At 42.2% G+C, this 13,966-nt stretch overlaps 1 long non-coding RNA gene across 2 annotated transcripts in view; it reads right to left on the bottom strand.

The window, feature by feature from the left end:
* Positions 1–13,445, bottom strand: part of LOC137301488 (uncharacterized) — an 86,092-nt gene extending 72,647 nt beyond the window's left edge. For both annotated transcript variants that reach the window (XR_010958301.1, XR_010958300.1), the window contains exon 1: positions 13,352–13,445. This is a non-coding gene — a long non-coding RNA (uncharacterized lncRNA). The remainder of the gene's footprint in view (positions 1–13,351) is intronic.
* Positions 13,446–13,966: the final 521 nt, after the last annotated feature.

Below are 13,966 nucleotides of genomic sequence, written 5' to 3'. Positions count from 1 at the left end.
TCAGCCTACCTGCTGCTGAAACCCGTGTTTTTTGCCACCTCCAGACTCGACTATTCCAATGCTTTCCTGACCGGCCTCCCATCGTCCCCTCTCATCCAAAACTGCTGCCCATATCCTAACCCGCTCCAAGTTACGCCTTACACATTCTCCCAGTGCTCACTGACTTACTTACATTGGCTCCCAGTCTCCCAAAGTTTCCAATTTAAATTTCTCATCCTGGTGTTCAAATCCCTTCATGGCCTTGCCCTTCCCTATCTAGGTTAGCTCCTCCAGGCCTACACCCTCTGAGAACTCTGCGTTCATCCAACTCAGACCTCTTTATGCATCTCCCACTCCCTTCAGCTGTCTTGGTCCTAAGCTCTGGAATTCCTTCCTTAAAAGTCTCTGCCTCTCCACCTCTCTCTTATTCTTTAAGACGCTCCTTCAAGTGTACCTTTTCGAACCAAGCCTTTAATCAACGCTTCTAATATCTCCTTCTTTGGCTCAGTGTCAATTTTTGTCAGACGACGCTACCGTGCAGCACTTTGGGACATTTTCCTACATTAAAGGTGTCATAAGTGCAAGTTTTTTTATTCTTGTTGTGGAAGGACAGAGTCAATGGTGTCCAGAACTGCCAGGATAAAGAATATGTGCTTAAAACAAAATTATCTTTGGCTTTTAAAATGTAATCCAGGGTAAAATAATCCTGAGGCAAAATAACTTTTAGTAGAGTTTACTGTAAATATTATCCCATCCTTTCAAAACCATGTACCTTTGGCACACCACCGACATCATCATAATGACAGCATGTCACAGTTGATGAAATTCTCTTTTCCTTTTGCTTCAATCTCAAGTGTTATGAATTTTAAACATGGCTCTACTGGATTTAAATCACCTCACTCGGTTGTTGCTGTGAAGTCTTTTTGAAATCCATGATCAAAAACCATCAACTGTAAACGGCAGCGCACACAATATGAAATAAGCTCAAGCACTGAAAGATAGAGGAGAAAGGATGCCATCAATCTCATCATAGAGGAGGGTTCTGAAAATAAGGGCCTCGATTTTTACAGGGGCGGGGAGGGTGGTGGCAGGAAGGGTATGCGGCAGCTCGGTAGTGGGTGACGAACCCAGCAAGGCCGGGGACGTAGACGTTCTGCTGACCTTAATGGCAGGGCCCTATTTGAATAAATCGCTACAGTGTCCCGCCAGACACTTGGCCAGATTGTCTACCTGGTTGGTGGGCAAGAGTGGGCACCTGGCGGCAGGAGGCCGCAGCCGGGGACCCATGGAAACGGTCCCCACCAGTTGGGGCGAGGGGGTAGAGAGAGGAGGGGAGGCCTGTGCGAAAGGTCGGGAGGGAGGGGAAGGCTCTGGGCATAATTGGGAGAGGGGTAACCTGGCGTAAGAAAGGCCCAAGGCTTCCTTGTGGGGCCCAGAGGAGCACTCGTAGCCCACAAGGAAACTGAAAATAAAACTTGCAAGCTTACCTGCCTGGGCCTCCTCTGGCCCTGACCCAGCTCCTGAAAGGATTGCCACATGGCGAAGCCATCACTGCTCCCCCGCTCGGGCCTTCAACTAAAATTGCAGATTGGGTCTCGATGACATAATCAGACCTGATCTGTGTGTTTATGGTCAGACCCCGCTTCCTTCCTGTGGGTGTCCTGCTTGGCTGCTCAAAAGAGCAGGTTAAGATCAGGACATGGCAGGAAGGCAGCGGGATCGGAGGGGGGTAAATGACTGGGCTTTATTTTAACTGCCCCCCCACCCGGCTTCCACCAGTTGGGGGCAGTTAAAATCAGGGCCATTAATGCCTCTGTTATTGCGGAAGGAACATATTTTTCTTTTCGTTATCATGCAGGAGAATGGAACACATTTTATCACAGAAACCACTTTGTTGAGTGATTTTCCTCCCTTCATGTGCTCTTTTTTGTTGAGATTTACTCAAAATTGGAAAATTATTTTTATGGTTTAGCTTTTTTTTTATTTTCTTAAGTTGGTTTAAGAACCAGCACAGGAAGTGTAGAACAAAATTCCACTTTTGGTGGCCACATTAAGTACTTTAAACTTTATATAGTTCGGATTAGTGAAAGTATTGGAGATTGATGATTGTTCCTTATTGTAACTAAATTTCAGGTAACCCCTGCTTGTTCCTCCTTTTGTGCCAGAATATTTTTGTTACACTGAGAGCTGGGACTTCCGAACACAATGAACAGTGGTTACCCTGTGATAGAGCGATTTGTGATACTGCAGGGTTTCAAGACAAGACAGTTAAACCTAATAATTGTATGACCAAAAAACCCTTTCCTTTTCATCGGCTGCTTGTAAACTCAGTTTCCATTCCTTAAAAGAAATGGATAAGATTTGTCTCTTAGATTTACGATCTAGGCCACTTCATGACTATTATTGTGTGTGTGTGGGGGAGATGGAGGATTTTTACATTTTCCTTCTTTCCATATTTTAATTCAGATCCAGGCGTCCATGAGTTGGCTCCTAGTGACTCTGTTGCTAAATCCGTTCTCCTTAACCCTCCAGTAGACCCAGGTAAACTTGGATTTAGGTGTCTGCCATTGGGCTACGTGAAACAGATTTAATAGCTTAAACACCAGGAGCAGCTCATGGATGCCAGGTTCCTGAAATTTTACAAGTTTACACTCCGGGTGCAAATGCAGACACGTCCCCTCGAAGAAAAAGGGTGGCACTGCCAAATTTAGAGCCCCCTGGTTGTCTACGGGGCAAGATAAAGCAGAAAAAGAAAGCTTATGACTGTCACAGAAAACTAAATACTGCAGAAAGCTTAGAGAAGTATAGAAAGTACAGGGATGACGTAAAAAAGGAAATAAGGAGAGCAAAGAGAGGGCATGAAAAAATATTAGCTAGTAAGATTAAAGAAAACCCAAAGATGTTTTATCAGTACATTAAGAACAAGAGGATAGCTAAGGAGAGGGTGGGACCTATCAGGGATGATTAGGGTAACTTGTGTGTAGAAGCAGAGGATGTGGGTAGGGTTGTAAATGAATATTTTGTCTCCGTATTCACAAAGGAAAGGGATGATCAGACGTAGTAGTTGAAGAGGACAGATGTGAAATATTGGATAAGGTAAACATAATGAGAAAGGACGTACTAGAGGGACTGGAATCCTTGAAAGTCGATAAATCACCAGGGCCGGTTGAATTGTTTCCTAGGCTATTGAAGGAAGCTAGGGAGGAAATAGCGGATGCTCTGAGGATCATTTTCCAATCCTCAATAGATACAGAGGAGGTACCGGAGGACTGGAAGACTGCAAATGTAGTACCATTGTTTAAAAAGGGTACGAGGGAAAAGCTGAACAATTATAGGCTGGGCAGTCTTACCCTGGTGGGTAAACTATGAGAATCAATACTGAGAGATAGGATAAACTGTCACTTGGAAAGGCCTGGTTTAATCAGGGATAGTCAGCATGGATTTGTTCAGGGAAGGTCATGCCTTACAAATCTGATTGAATTCTTTGAGGAAGTGACCAGGAGGATTGATGAGGGTAGTGCAGTGGATGTTGTTTACATGGATTTTAGTAAGGCATTTGACAAGGTTCCATAGGGCAGTCTGGTCAGAAAGGTAAAAGCCCATGGGATACAGGGAAATGTGGCGCATTGGATCCAAAATTGGCTCAGTAACAGGAAACAAAGGGTAAAAGTCGATGGATGCCTTTGCGAATGAAAATCCATTTCCAGTGGTGTGCCACAGGGCTCAGTGTTGGGTCCCTTGCTATTTGTGGTATATATTAATGAATTGGACTTGAATGTAGGGGGCATGATTGGCAAATTTGCAGACGGCACAAAAAATTAGCTGTGTAGTTGATAGTGAAGAGGATAGCTGTAGACTCCAAGAAGATATCAATGGGTTAGTGGAGTGGGCGGAAAAGTGACAAATGGAGTTCAACCCAGAGAAGTGTAAGGTAGTGCACTTAGGAAGGGAATACACAGTAAATGGGAATATATTGAGAGGGGTAGAGGAAGTGAGAGACCTTGGAGTGCATGTGCACAGGTCCCTGAAGGTGGCAGTACAGGCAGATAAGGTTGTGAAGAAGACATACGGAATGCTCTCTGTTATTAGCCGAGGTATAGAATACAAAAGCAGGGATGTAATGATGGAACAGTATAAAACGCCGGTAAGGCTGTAGCTGGAGTATTGTGTAGTTCTGGTCACCACATTACAGGAAGGACGTAATTGCTCTGGAGAGAGTGCAGAGAAGATTTACAAGAATGTTGCCAGGGCTTGAAAATTGCAGCTACAAAGAGAGATGATAGGCTGGGGCTGTTTTCCTTGAAGCAGAGGAGGCTGAGGGGAGACTTGATTGAGGTGTACAAAATTATGAGGGGACCAGATAGAGTAGACAGGAAGTACCTGTTTCCCCTGGCGGAGAATTCAAGAACTAGAGGACATAGATTTAAGCTGATTGGCAGAAGGATTAGAGGGGACATGAGGGAAAAACTTTTTTACCCAGAGGGTGGTGGGTGTATGGAATTTGCTGCCCGAATTGGTGGTAGAGGCAGGGACCCTCAACTCTTTTAAAAAGTAAGTGGACCTGCACCTAAAGTGCTGTAAGCTGCAGGGCTACGGACCGGGTGCTAGAAGGTAGGATTAGAATGGGCACCTGGTTGTTCTTTGAGCCAGCGAGGACACAATGGGCCGAATGGCCCCCTTCTGTGCTGTATCTTTTCTATGGTGTAGAGATTCTTCATTTCAGACCTCAGGTCGCAGAGGTTGGGATCACAAAGTCTTGCAGGGCCTTCTGGTCTTGGTGCCTGAATTCCTGTTGTGCGCTCCCAGTGTGCATAACTCCATTCCATGCCATGAATTCATGGCCCAGAATTTGCTGGAGTGGGGCATCTGATGGTGTGCCCGGTTAGTTAGACTTTTTCCATCATCCTTCAGCTTGAAAATTTTTTACATTGCAAATTGCTGGAAGTACGAGCTGATAATCGCATAGCGAGGGCAACAGGGAATCTGGGACCTTGATGAACGATGGGATCAACAGTCTATCTCCTCAACCAATGAGATTTAAGGATTGGGAAAGAAACAGGAATAACAGAGCAGGAAGTAGGGGTTTATATTTTCCAGAGCACTGTCTTTCTAACTGTCTTTACCAGCTCAGTACAAGTGGTTCACTCCGAATGCTTCTATTAATGTACAAACACAGGTGTGGCCACCAGTCAATTATCTAACATCTCCGAGCCTTCTCACCCAGCATTCCTCCATGTAATTCAATTATCTTTCCACCGAGCACTCTAATTATCATGCTAAATTGGGCAGCGACATTTATTGATATTAAGCAGCCTTCCTGCCTTTCTTCATTGCTGATGAGTTTGACTCTATCTACAGTGTTTTAAATCCTTGTTTGGAGAGTGGATTATTTGTTTCTTCATGTGCCCACTTGCATCCCTCCTGCTCCTGACATAACTGTAGTGCTAACTTTACAGCCTCTACTGCCTTGCCACACCTGGCACCTGGGTACTGTACAGTGCTTTGGGATGAATAAATTAAGATGGGCTGGATGGGCGACTTCATCTGTAATTCATCTTGCGATCTACGTGAAGTTGTAATATAGAGCTTATTTATTAATAAAATTTGTGTTGCTCTGGGGCTGAGGTGTGGACAACTCCAGAGGCCTGTGATCTCACTCTCATAACCCTCCAATGCAACAGCAACATCCCCAATGCCAGTGGTATGATTACATAGAATTTACAGCACAGAAACAGGCCATTTGGCCCAACTGGTCTGTGTAGGTTTTTAGGCTCCACACAAGCCTACAAGAAGGTTTTTTAAAAACATTACTGGGCATGCGACCAAATGGTTAATGGTTTTAAAAGCAACTAGGAGTTAATTTTTGTAGCGGTAGCTTAGCACCATTTTAGTGCATGATGTATTTGAACTTATCGATTGTTAGAGGCTGTTGTGTCTCTAAGCTAATCTTGGAACATCTCAGAAAATGGTATAGTCTTTCCTGTGGGTGTTTTCTTCACTGACACAACTGTTTTTCTCTTCCTGTCTGGTACATTAGCAGCCAGACTTTGGTAGGAGTGATACTGGGAGAGGAGGGAACGGTCTGCACTGATTTTTATCATCAAATGTTGATACACTGAGGCCCCCAAAATCCTGATGTCAGTGTAAAATGCTGGTGGTCGGCATGTTTGATATTTAAAGTGTGTAAAGGGTTCATTAGCAGACATTAGCAATACTAGAGCAGCTTTGTTGTGACAAATAACGTAAGTACTTGGGATCACTGCATGACCAGTGGCTTGTGGATGCTTCTCAGTGATTACTTTCACCCACCCCCCCTCCCCAATCTCCGCAAACAAAGACATTAATGCGCAATATCGCGTGATGTTTTCTGGCTTTGGGATGGCCACTATAAATTATTTAATCAGAGGAAAGCAATATTAATTCTGTGAAGAAATGGACACTCAGTAAAAGGGTTAAATGAGTAAATCATAAAGCGATAGTTGTCATCCATTATCTCATTCTTTTTACATTACCTTTACAGTCTTTTGAAATATTAAAAGCCATCAATTCATGATCTTTATCTGAACAGAATACTTGCAAATATCCATGCGCTACAAAATTATATATTACATATTTCAAAATGGTTGCTATAAACATGACCTAATTTACATTTACAAACTCCTGCTGTAATATTTCTACAATTTATTTATTTTTTCTGCACTTTCTCTGTATATTGTAACTTGCTCCTGCTGGGAATTAGTTAACCATCATTGGTTCCAATTGATAACATAATTGAGAAATAGCCAAAAGATAACTTCTATTAACACAAGTAGGATGATAATGGTTCACGTTCCTTACTGCTGCTCAGGGGAATACTAATCACAACAGCCTAATGTGCAAAGAGATGATTTGCCTTGTGCTAGTCTCTTGACTTCCTAAACTGTGACTTCAGTAATGGCTCAGTCCTGATAATTTGAAGATCTTGATTCAGCCCGAATCAATTTTCCTTTGCCTGAGGCCCCGTGAGCACCGAAACACAGAACGTTAGGCCAAGGATGTCGGAACAGAGGTCCGTCATATCAGGCCTTGCTTTGCGCTTGACATTCAATTCCTCTAATATCCTGGCGTAGGTGAGAAGCTGCTGCCTGAAGCAAAAAAATTGTATGTTACGGTGCTGGAGTGATGTCAGAATGCTGCTTGCCGCATTAACCTGGGTTTGTGCCTGGCACACATTCAACGATAAAATTACTCACAGAAAGTGGGTCTTGGAGCTTGCAGCCAGCACCTTTTTGAAAGGTAAACTGGGCATTGTATAGGCCGGCAAGGAGGAGCAGCAGGGATGGAGGTCCTGTTTTTGTCAGTGCCCAGAAGGCCCGGAAGGTGATGGGAATTAGTGCTGGACAAGTTCTTACTCTCGATCGGGCCTGGCTAAAGGCCAGGCCATTGCTCATGAGCTAAACCTGTAATTTAATCCGGATTCAGCTGTGCTCCAGGCAGGTGCAGTGCAGGAGCGCACCCCCGACATGTGCAGGGGTGGGAGGAAAGTCAACCAAAGACATCTTAGCTATTATTGACACGGATTACATTGTAGCTGTGCTAGAAGGGCCAACTAGATCGGTTGATGACAGTGGCTGACTTTTCCTTTCTCCCCTTCAGAAGTACTTTCCCATATTCCATCTGGCAATTGAAGAAAACAATAACAGTTTAAATTAACTGGCATTTTAAAGTAACTTCATTTGCCTATTTCATTTGTATATTCCATTTATAGACACCTTCTCCGTACATTAGGCAAATGTTTTCTTGCTGCTTGATCTTTATGCCCATTACAGATTTAAAAAAATATTAAGTTTCATTCAATTCTATTATTTGGGGGCATTTTAATCCATGTGTTTTTTTTTATTGAATAAACATAAATACCAGCTCCAAATGTTAGGATACTGCAGGAAAAAATGGTTTATCTACAGGAATCTGATTTAGGAACAAGGGACGATTGGGGTTCCTTTCTACAGTGCTCAAATGTCCACCCTGGTTGCTCAGCCAAAGAACGCTGATGAAATTATTCATGTTCCTGTACATAACCTCATGCTACTTTGTATCAAGATCTCACAGATAAGAGTCGGAGAAGATAAGTTTTTTTTAAAAAATGAGACCATTTTTACAACTGTGTGATCCACTTTTTATAAAGAGACCAATGTCTTCAAGTATCGCCTAAGGACTAGGCATCTTATTGACCGCTGACATCCCCACGTGATACTGAGTCACTAACCTGCTGGAGGTAGGAACCAATGTATGACATTAAATTAAGGTTCTGTTTAGATGACAAAAAGGTTCCAGGAAACTAGTTGCAAAGAGAGGGGAGTAGCAGCCATGTTGATGAGGTCATTATTTTCCCAATGAACCTTCTCCGTATTCTTTCTCTTATAGATTCTTTATGCAAATAAGATGCAGCACCTCATTGGGTTCATTAACTTTTCCGACTAAGCATCTTGAGAAATAAAAAGGAAACTGAATGCCTGAAGGATGCTTCTTAAAAGTCATCCCATGTACACCAAAAGGTTGAACTGCTGAACTCTTGTCAGGACTCAAATGTATAACCATAGAGATGTGAAGTGAGCATCTTTACCGATGTGTTATTATGTTGTCACCATAATTGCCTTTCTGTTACCGAACTGTATTTCAAAGAAAAACTAAAAGTGTCACAGTTAATTACAGCATGTTAGAAAAATGTGACATGGATCTGAAAGTATATGTTAGGTTCAGTTTTATATTTTCACTTGTGTGGTTACTATGGTAGCTGTAAATGTGCTTTTATCTTGCTCCTTATCTGGCACAGTGCAAAAATGTTATATTTTGTAATGGTACAAAATCTACACGGGTAAAAGATAGTGCAATTAAACTTAAATTCAGATGTAAATTGGGTTTGCAAAGCAATAAATCAAGACAAAATGGACAAGGCCCAAAATTATGGTGTAGCAAGAAACAGAAAGCAGAAATGGAAATTAAAAAAAAATCTTTGGGATGCCTATCACTTCAGAGAGGGCCACCCCATAGTTAACCAAATTATTGTCATCTTGCCTATCAAGGATCAGCAAAAGCTGTTGTAAGTACACCAAGGGATTTGACAGCCTCCAGATGGATGCAAGTGGGCCCCACAGGGGTGAGGGAAGTGACCTGGACCTTGAATAAAAGTTTTAAAAAAATGTTTAAATGAAAAACTGGATTGGCTGCCTTATGTGAGGCTGGGGTCTTGGGGTCTCCTGGGGCATGGGGGCAGTGCTGTTGATAGTCCCTCCTCCCCCAGTGGCGGCAAGGTGAGGGATTTTCAACCACAAAGATAGGTGGGCACTGGAGCCGTGAGCATAGTGGCCTGGATTCCAGCTAGCCAACCAGCTGCAAATGAGATGCGCCATAAACTCTGGCAGGATCAACACTGGCAGGTAAGTCCTTGTGTAACCGACAGTCACAATCCTGGTGTAACTACTGGGATCATGGCCTATGGATTTTTGGGGCTTATATGTTTTTGGTATAAAGTCAAGTTCTGGACCCTAGGGCTTAATCCCCAAATTAATCCCCCAGCATTGTGTTAGTGAAATAAGCAAAACATTAAAAGTTATTTGTATCAGCTCAAGACAATGGGAGGAGGGTCATTAGCACATTCCAGCATCTTCTAGTGATACTCACACATCTACCATTACAATGGCTTCCTTTCATTGAGCCCAGCAGGTGGCTTAGCTGAACCGACAACGTAGTTGCCATAAGACCCATATGAAAGAGTGGTGGCAGTATTGATTGGCAGCTCAATGAACCAATCCCTGACGCAGCTGGGGAGTGGTCAAGGTGAGGCTTTTTGTTTCCTGTTTAGCTGGAGAAGTCAGTTTCCTCAGGTTTGAATTTGAAACAGTCAAGAGAGCTCTCACCTCCTAATGTTAGTCAATTCAGTGAACACTGGCTTATAAAGTGAACTTAGTCTTGTATCAAGGGCAATGGCAAAATGGATTGGATTTCATTGAAAATTGTATTCTGTTCTGTCATGTATTTTGTGTAAAATAATATAATTACTAGAATGTTCATGAGTCCATCTGTCTGAAGATAGAAGGTACTTTCCAGATGGTAGGGGATGCAGGGTCCACTTATGGCATACTGGTGACGTTGAACCTGAGAGAATATCTGATGCAGACCTGAAACTTGTAACAAGAGGATTGATCAGAAGTAGCCTGATACTTTATGCTGCCTGAATGGTAAATTGTAAAGTGTGCTAAAGAAACAAATGTATTTGTTTTCTGCTTTGGTTAAAATTCAGTGGGCTGTAGTTATACAGTTGGAATTGGTTATGTTGCTACACTGATGTAAACAACATTTTAGTCAATCATGATTGCAAATGCAAACAGAAGCAAGCTTGGAGCACATGGTTTTTCACCGTAATGTAGAGGCAGATCTTATCGCTGTTGATGAGGGAAATTCTCTCTCACACGAAGCTGTGAGAAAGAGACATTCCTACTTTTTAAAAAAATCCTTATGTAGTCATTTGCCAAAAATATGTTTTTTTTTCAATTTCAGTGCAAGAAGATGGAATCATTAGGCAAATGCAATTAGTGTGTGTATTAAACTTTGTAATTAATTTTTTTAGCAGATGGGATGCAAATTTAACTGCACAACTGTGACTTCTCCAAGGCCAAGTACTTCACAGGTGTCAGGAAATGAATTCTCAATTCACTTACGCAATTCTCGAATGATGAGGGCATTCCAACCTCCTCCTCATCGCCCTGTAACCTCAAGTCCTCTTACCAATGTTCTCTTAGTGGTCAAAAAAAACCTAATCTGTTTATAGGTCCATTGACAGCCCAATTAGCAGATGTCACTGCTCCTTGACACCAAAGAAGATTTGGTAGACCTGTGAACAATTTGGTTCAGGAGGGTTGTCTTTTACTGCAGTTGTCAGCCTAGAAGGACATCCTCCCCAAGCTGGCTTCACTGTATTCCCTAAGGTGTAGGTTTTAATCAATCATTGTACCTGTTATATATTTGCTGAGTATGAGTCCCATTCTGCCGCCCAATTATCACTTCCTCTGTTCAAAACCCAATGTTCTGCTAGATCCTTGTCTCCAAGATGAAAAAAAACTTCTTTAAATTAAATACAAAATAATATTCCTTTTGTCTATGTTTCAATAAGATGCTTATTGGAGCCATTAAGGAACCAAAGCATGATCATGTAACTATGATCCTCCTTTCATTCCTTTATTAAGATAAGGAAAATGAACCAAGATGACAAAGGTAGGAATTTTACCTCAAAAAGGCCCTTGGTGCACCCAAAGACAGACTGATTAAGAGCAATGCTGAAATGATCTAAAATGAAAATTAATTACAGTTAGGGTAAACATCAGACCAGATACTCCTTAATTCCACTTTTAATTCATTGTGATTATCAATTGAAGTGCCTTCGAAGTAAGCCTGGTTAGTAAAACTGCTAACCACATACGTGGTGAGTAAATTGGCTTGTAAATTGCTTTACAAAGAATTCCAACACCGGGGAAAAATACTAAAATATATCTGCCACACCTTATGGCTTTTGTTTTGTCCATGGGTTAGGGTGACTATTGCCTCGATATTTGTGGAGGAGGCTGAAAGCGGCCAAAGAACCCGGTGAGGCCGGGGACGCGGAGGTCCTGCCAAATTTAATGGCAGGACCTCATTATAATATCTTATCCTTCCATTTCCCCCCTGGTAGCCGGCCAAATTGATAGGCCGGCCGACTGCCGGGCGAGAAAACCCAGCCCCCTGCCGAGTGACCGACTGGGTGAAGGAGAAGGACAGATTGGAAACATGGAGAGTAAAACTGGTAAAAGGGACCTCCTGAATACATTGCACTACCTGTTTGAGTCTGAGAGTAAAGGACTGGCTTAGGCCACGGTGGGGTCTGTGGGAACACTTAATGTTTAGGATTTGTGGCTGACCCCGATCGACTGTGCGGTGCTGTCTCATGCCATTGGACTCTGATACATTAAAACACGTTGATCTGCAGAACTGCTACATTCAGTGTGAAGGACTCCAGCAGCTGGGACCCATCCTACATAAATGCCGGGTGTTGGGGTAACTGTTCTTTTGTCTCTAACTGGTGATTTGTTGAACTGTCACTGATTGTTTGTGTTGTTCTTTCGTGCTGGAAGAAATGCTCGCCAGCAATTGGGGCTAGAGAGAGGCTGCGATCAGCAGTGGGAGGCCGAAGGCTTCCTTGAGGACCAGGGGGAGTACTCCTGCTCCTCCTGGCCCACAGAGTGCTGTAAAAGGCACTCTCCTTCTGGAACCGGCAGCTTCTACCTCCCTTTTACTAAGGCGTTTCCCAAGCCCTGGGAAACCCACACGGCAACTGTTAAATTTAAATCAGGCTCCCAATTGCACTGTGGGAGCCTGATTTAAATATGTTAATGAAGTGTCCCGCCTCTCCAAGTCGGGATATACGCATACCTCGCAACCCACCACCGTAAAAATGGCAGCAGGCGCATACGCATTGTGATGGGGTTGGGTTCCACGTTTTTCAGGGTTTAACCTCCTCCTGCCTCCGACCTCCTCCCTACATCTCCATAACTTCATCCACAACAAACTAAAGCTTCGCTGTCTCGAGGCAAAATGCACAAAACAAGTAATAATACCAAATTATTTTCTCAATTTTAAAAGAAAAAAAATTGTGGGAATTGTTTTCTGTTCATTAGACCTGTGTAGTACATGGAACAGCAGAGGGGGGCATACTTCTGCCTTCAGGGTTCAAATGCTTCAGCTTTATACTCGTCACTATCATTAGTGTCACTGTTGCTCCCTAGCAAGTCTCTAATTTTGTTGCAATATTTAATAATACAAATTATGCAATAAGCATGAATCTACTTTGTGAGCTATACTGTAGCACATCACTTGATCAATCAAGGCAGCAAAATTGCATCTTTAGTAAGCTGAGGCACAGTTTCTAATACATTAACAGGAAGGAACTAAGTCAGGCAATGTTCTTTGCCTTGGAGGAAAAACTGAGATCAGAATTTTAAACCATAACTACTATCAGCTCCTAGAAGAATAAAAATATTCCAGTGTCAAAGAAATACACACAAAAGCCCAGAGCAGGGTGATATTAACTATTACTTACCCAACCATCAGCTAACATGCAAAGAACTGCTCTCAGACTTGCTAGCAAGATAATGATGTAACTAAAATGGCAGAATTAAATTAGCACCCAAGTAGTTACCACAAACAACTTGGACATTCACAGCTGAAAGCCTTTCTTACCACTTCATTCTACAAATCCATAGAACAACAAAAGAAACTTCAGATTAAATAAAAAAGTTCCTAGTTCACAATTATATCTACTTGTGTGTGTGGATAATACAAAATAGCTGAAAAATGTGCTCACGTGGTATGATATTTCATCTTTGCTGATCCACAACTCTCATTTCTCCGACTATTCTGTCACTACACCTCCTGGAATATGCTCCGCATGATTTGTTTTATCACTTTGCCTCTGCCCATTCATTTAAAAGATGACTAACCACAGACAAAAGTTCCTTGAAGATAAAGTTCTGCCAATTTTCTTTCTAACCTCAAAGTAATCTAGCAACATTCCAGAGTGTTAATCATTGGACTGTTTCCAGGTCCAGATAAATTGCTGGCCCCCTGGGCTGACTGGTTTTGTCTTATACACTGTGCACTGAAGAAATACTTACACACTGAAGGAATACTAATAAGTTACTGAAATGTTAGTAACATTAACCTGATTTAAAAAAATCTAAAACAAACACAACACAACTTTAAATTAAAAAAATCAACATTTCACTTGTGGGCACCTTACCATTTATTTCTCTTCCCCATGACCATTTTAAAATGTTATTCTTCTAACTCATATATAGTATATCCTACCTATTCCTATTTTTAAAATATATTTTATTATTCCCAGTATCCTACTCCCACTGTGATCCTTTTCGTTCCACACAAACAGCAGTGATAGAATTTGCCATGAATCATCTCACTA

The sequence above is a fragment of the Heptranchias perlo genome, chromosome 33 (genome assembly GCF_035084215.1).
Source record: "Heptranchias perlo isolate sHepPer1 chromosome 33, sHepPer1.hap1, whole genome shotgun sequence".
Taxonomy (NCBI): Eukaryota; Metazoa; Chordata; class Chondrichthyes; order Hexanchiformes; family Hexanchidae; genus Heptranchias; species Heptranchias perlo.
This window is presented reverse-complemented; position numbering and strand designations above follow the sequence as displayed.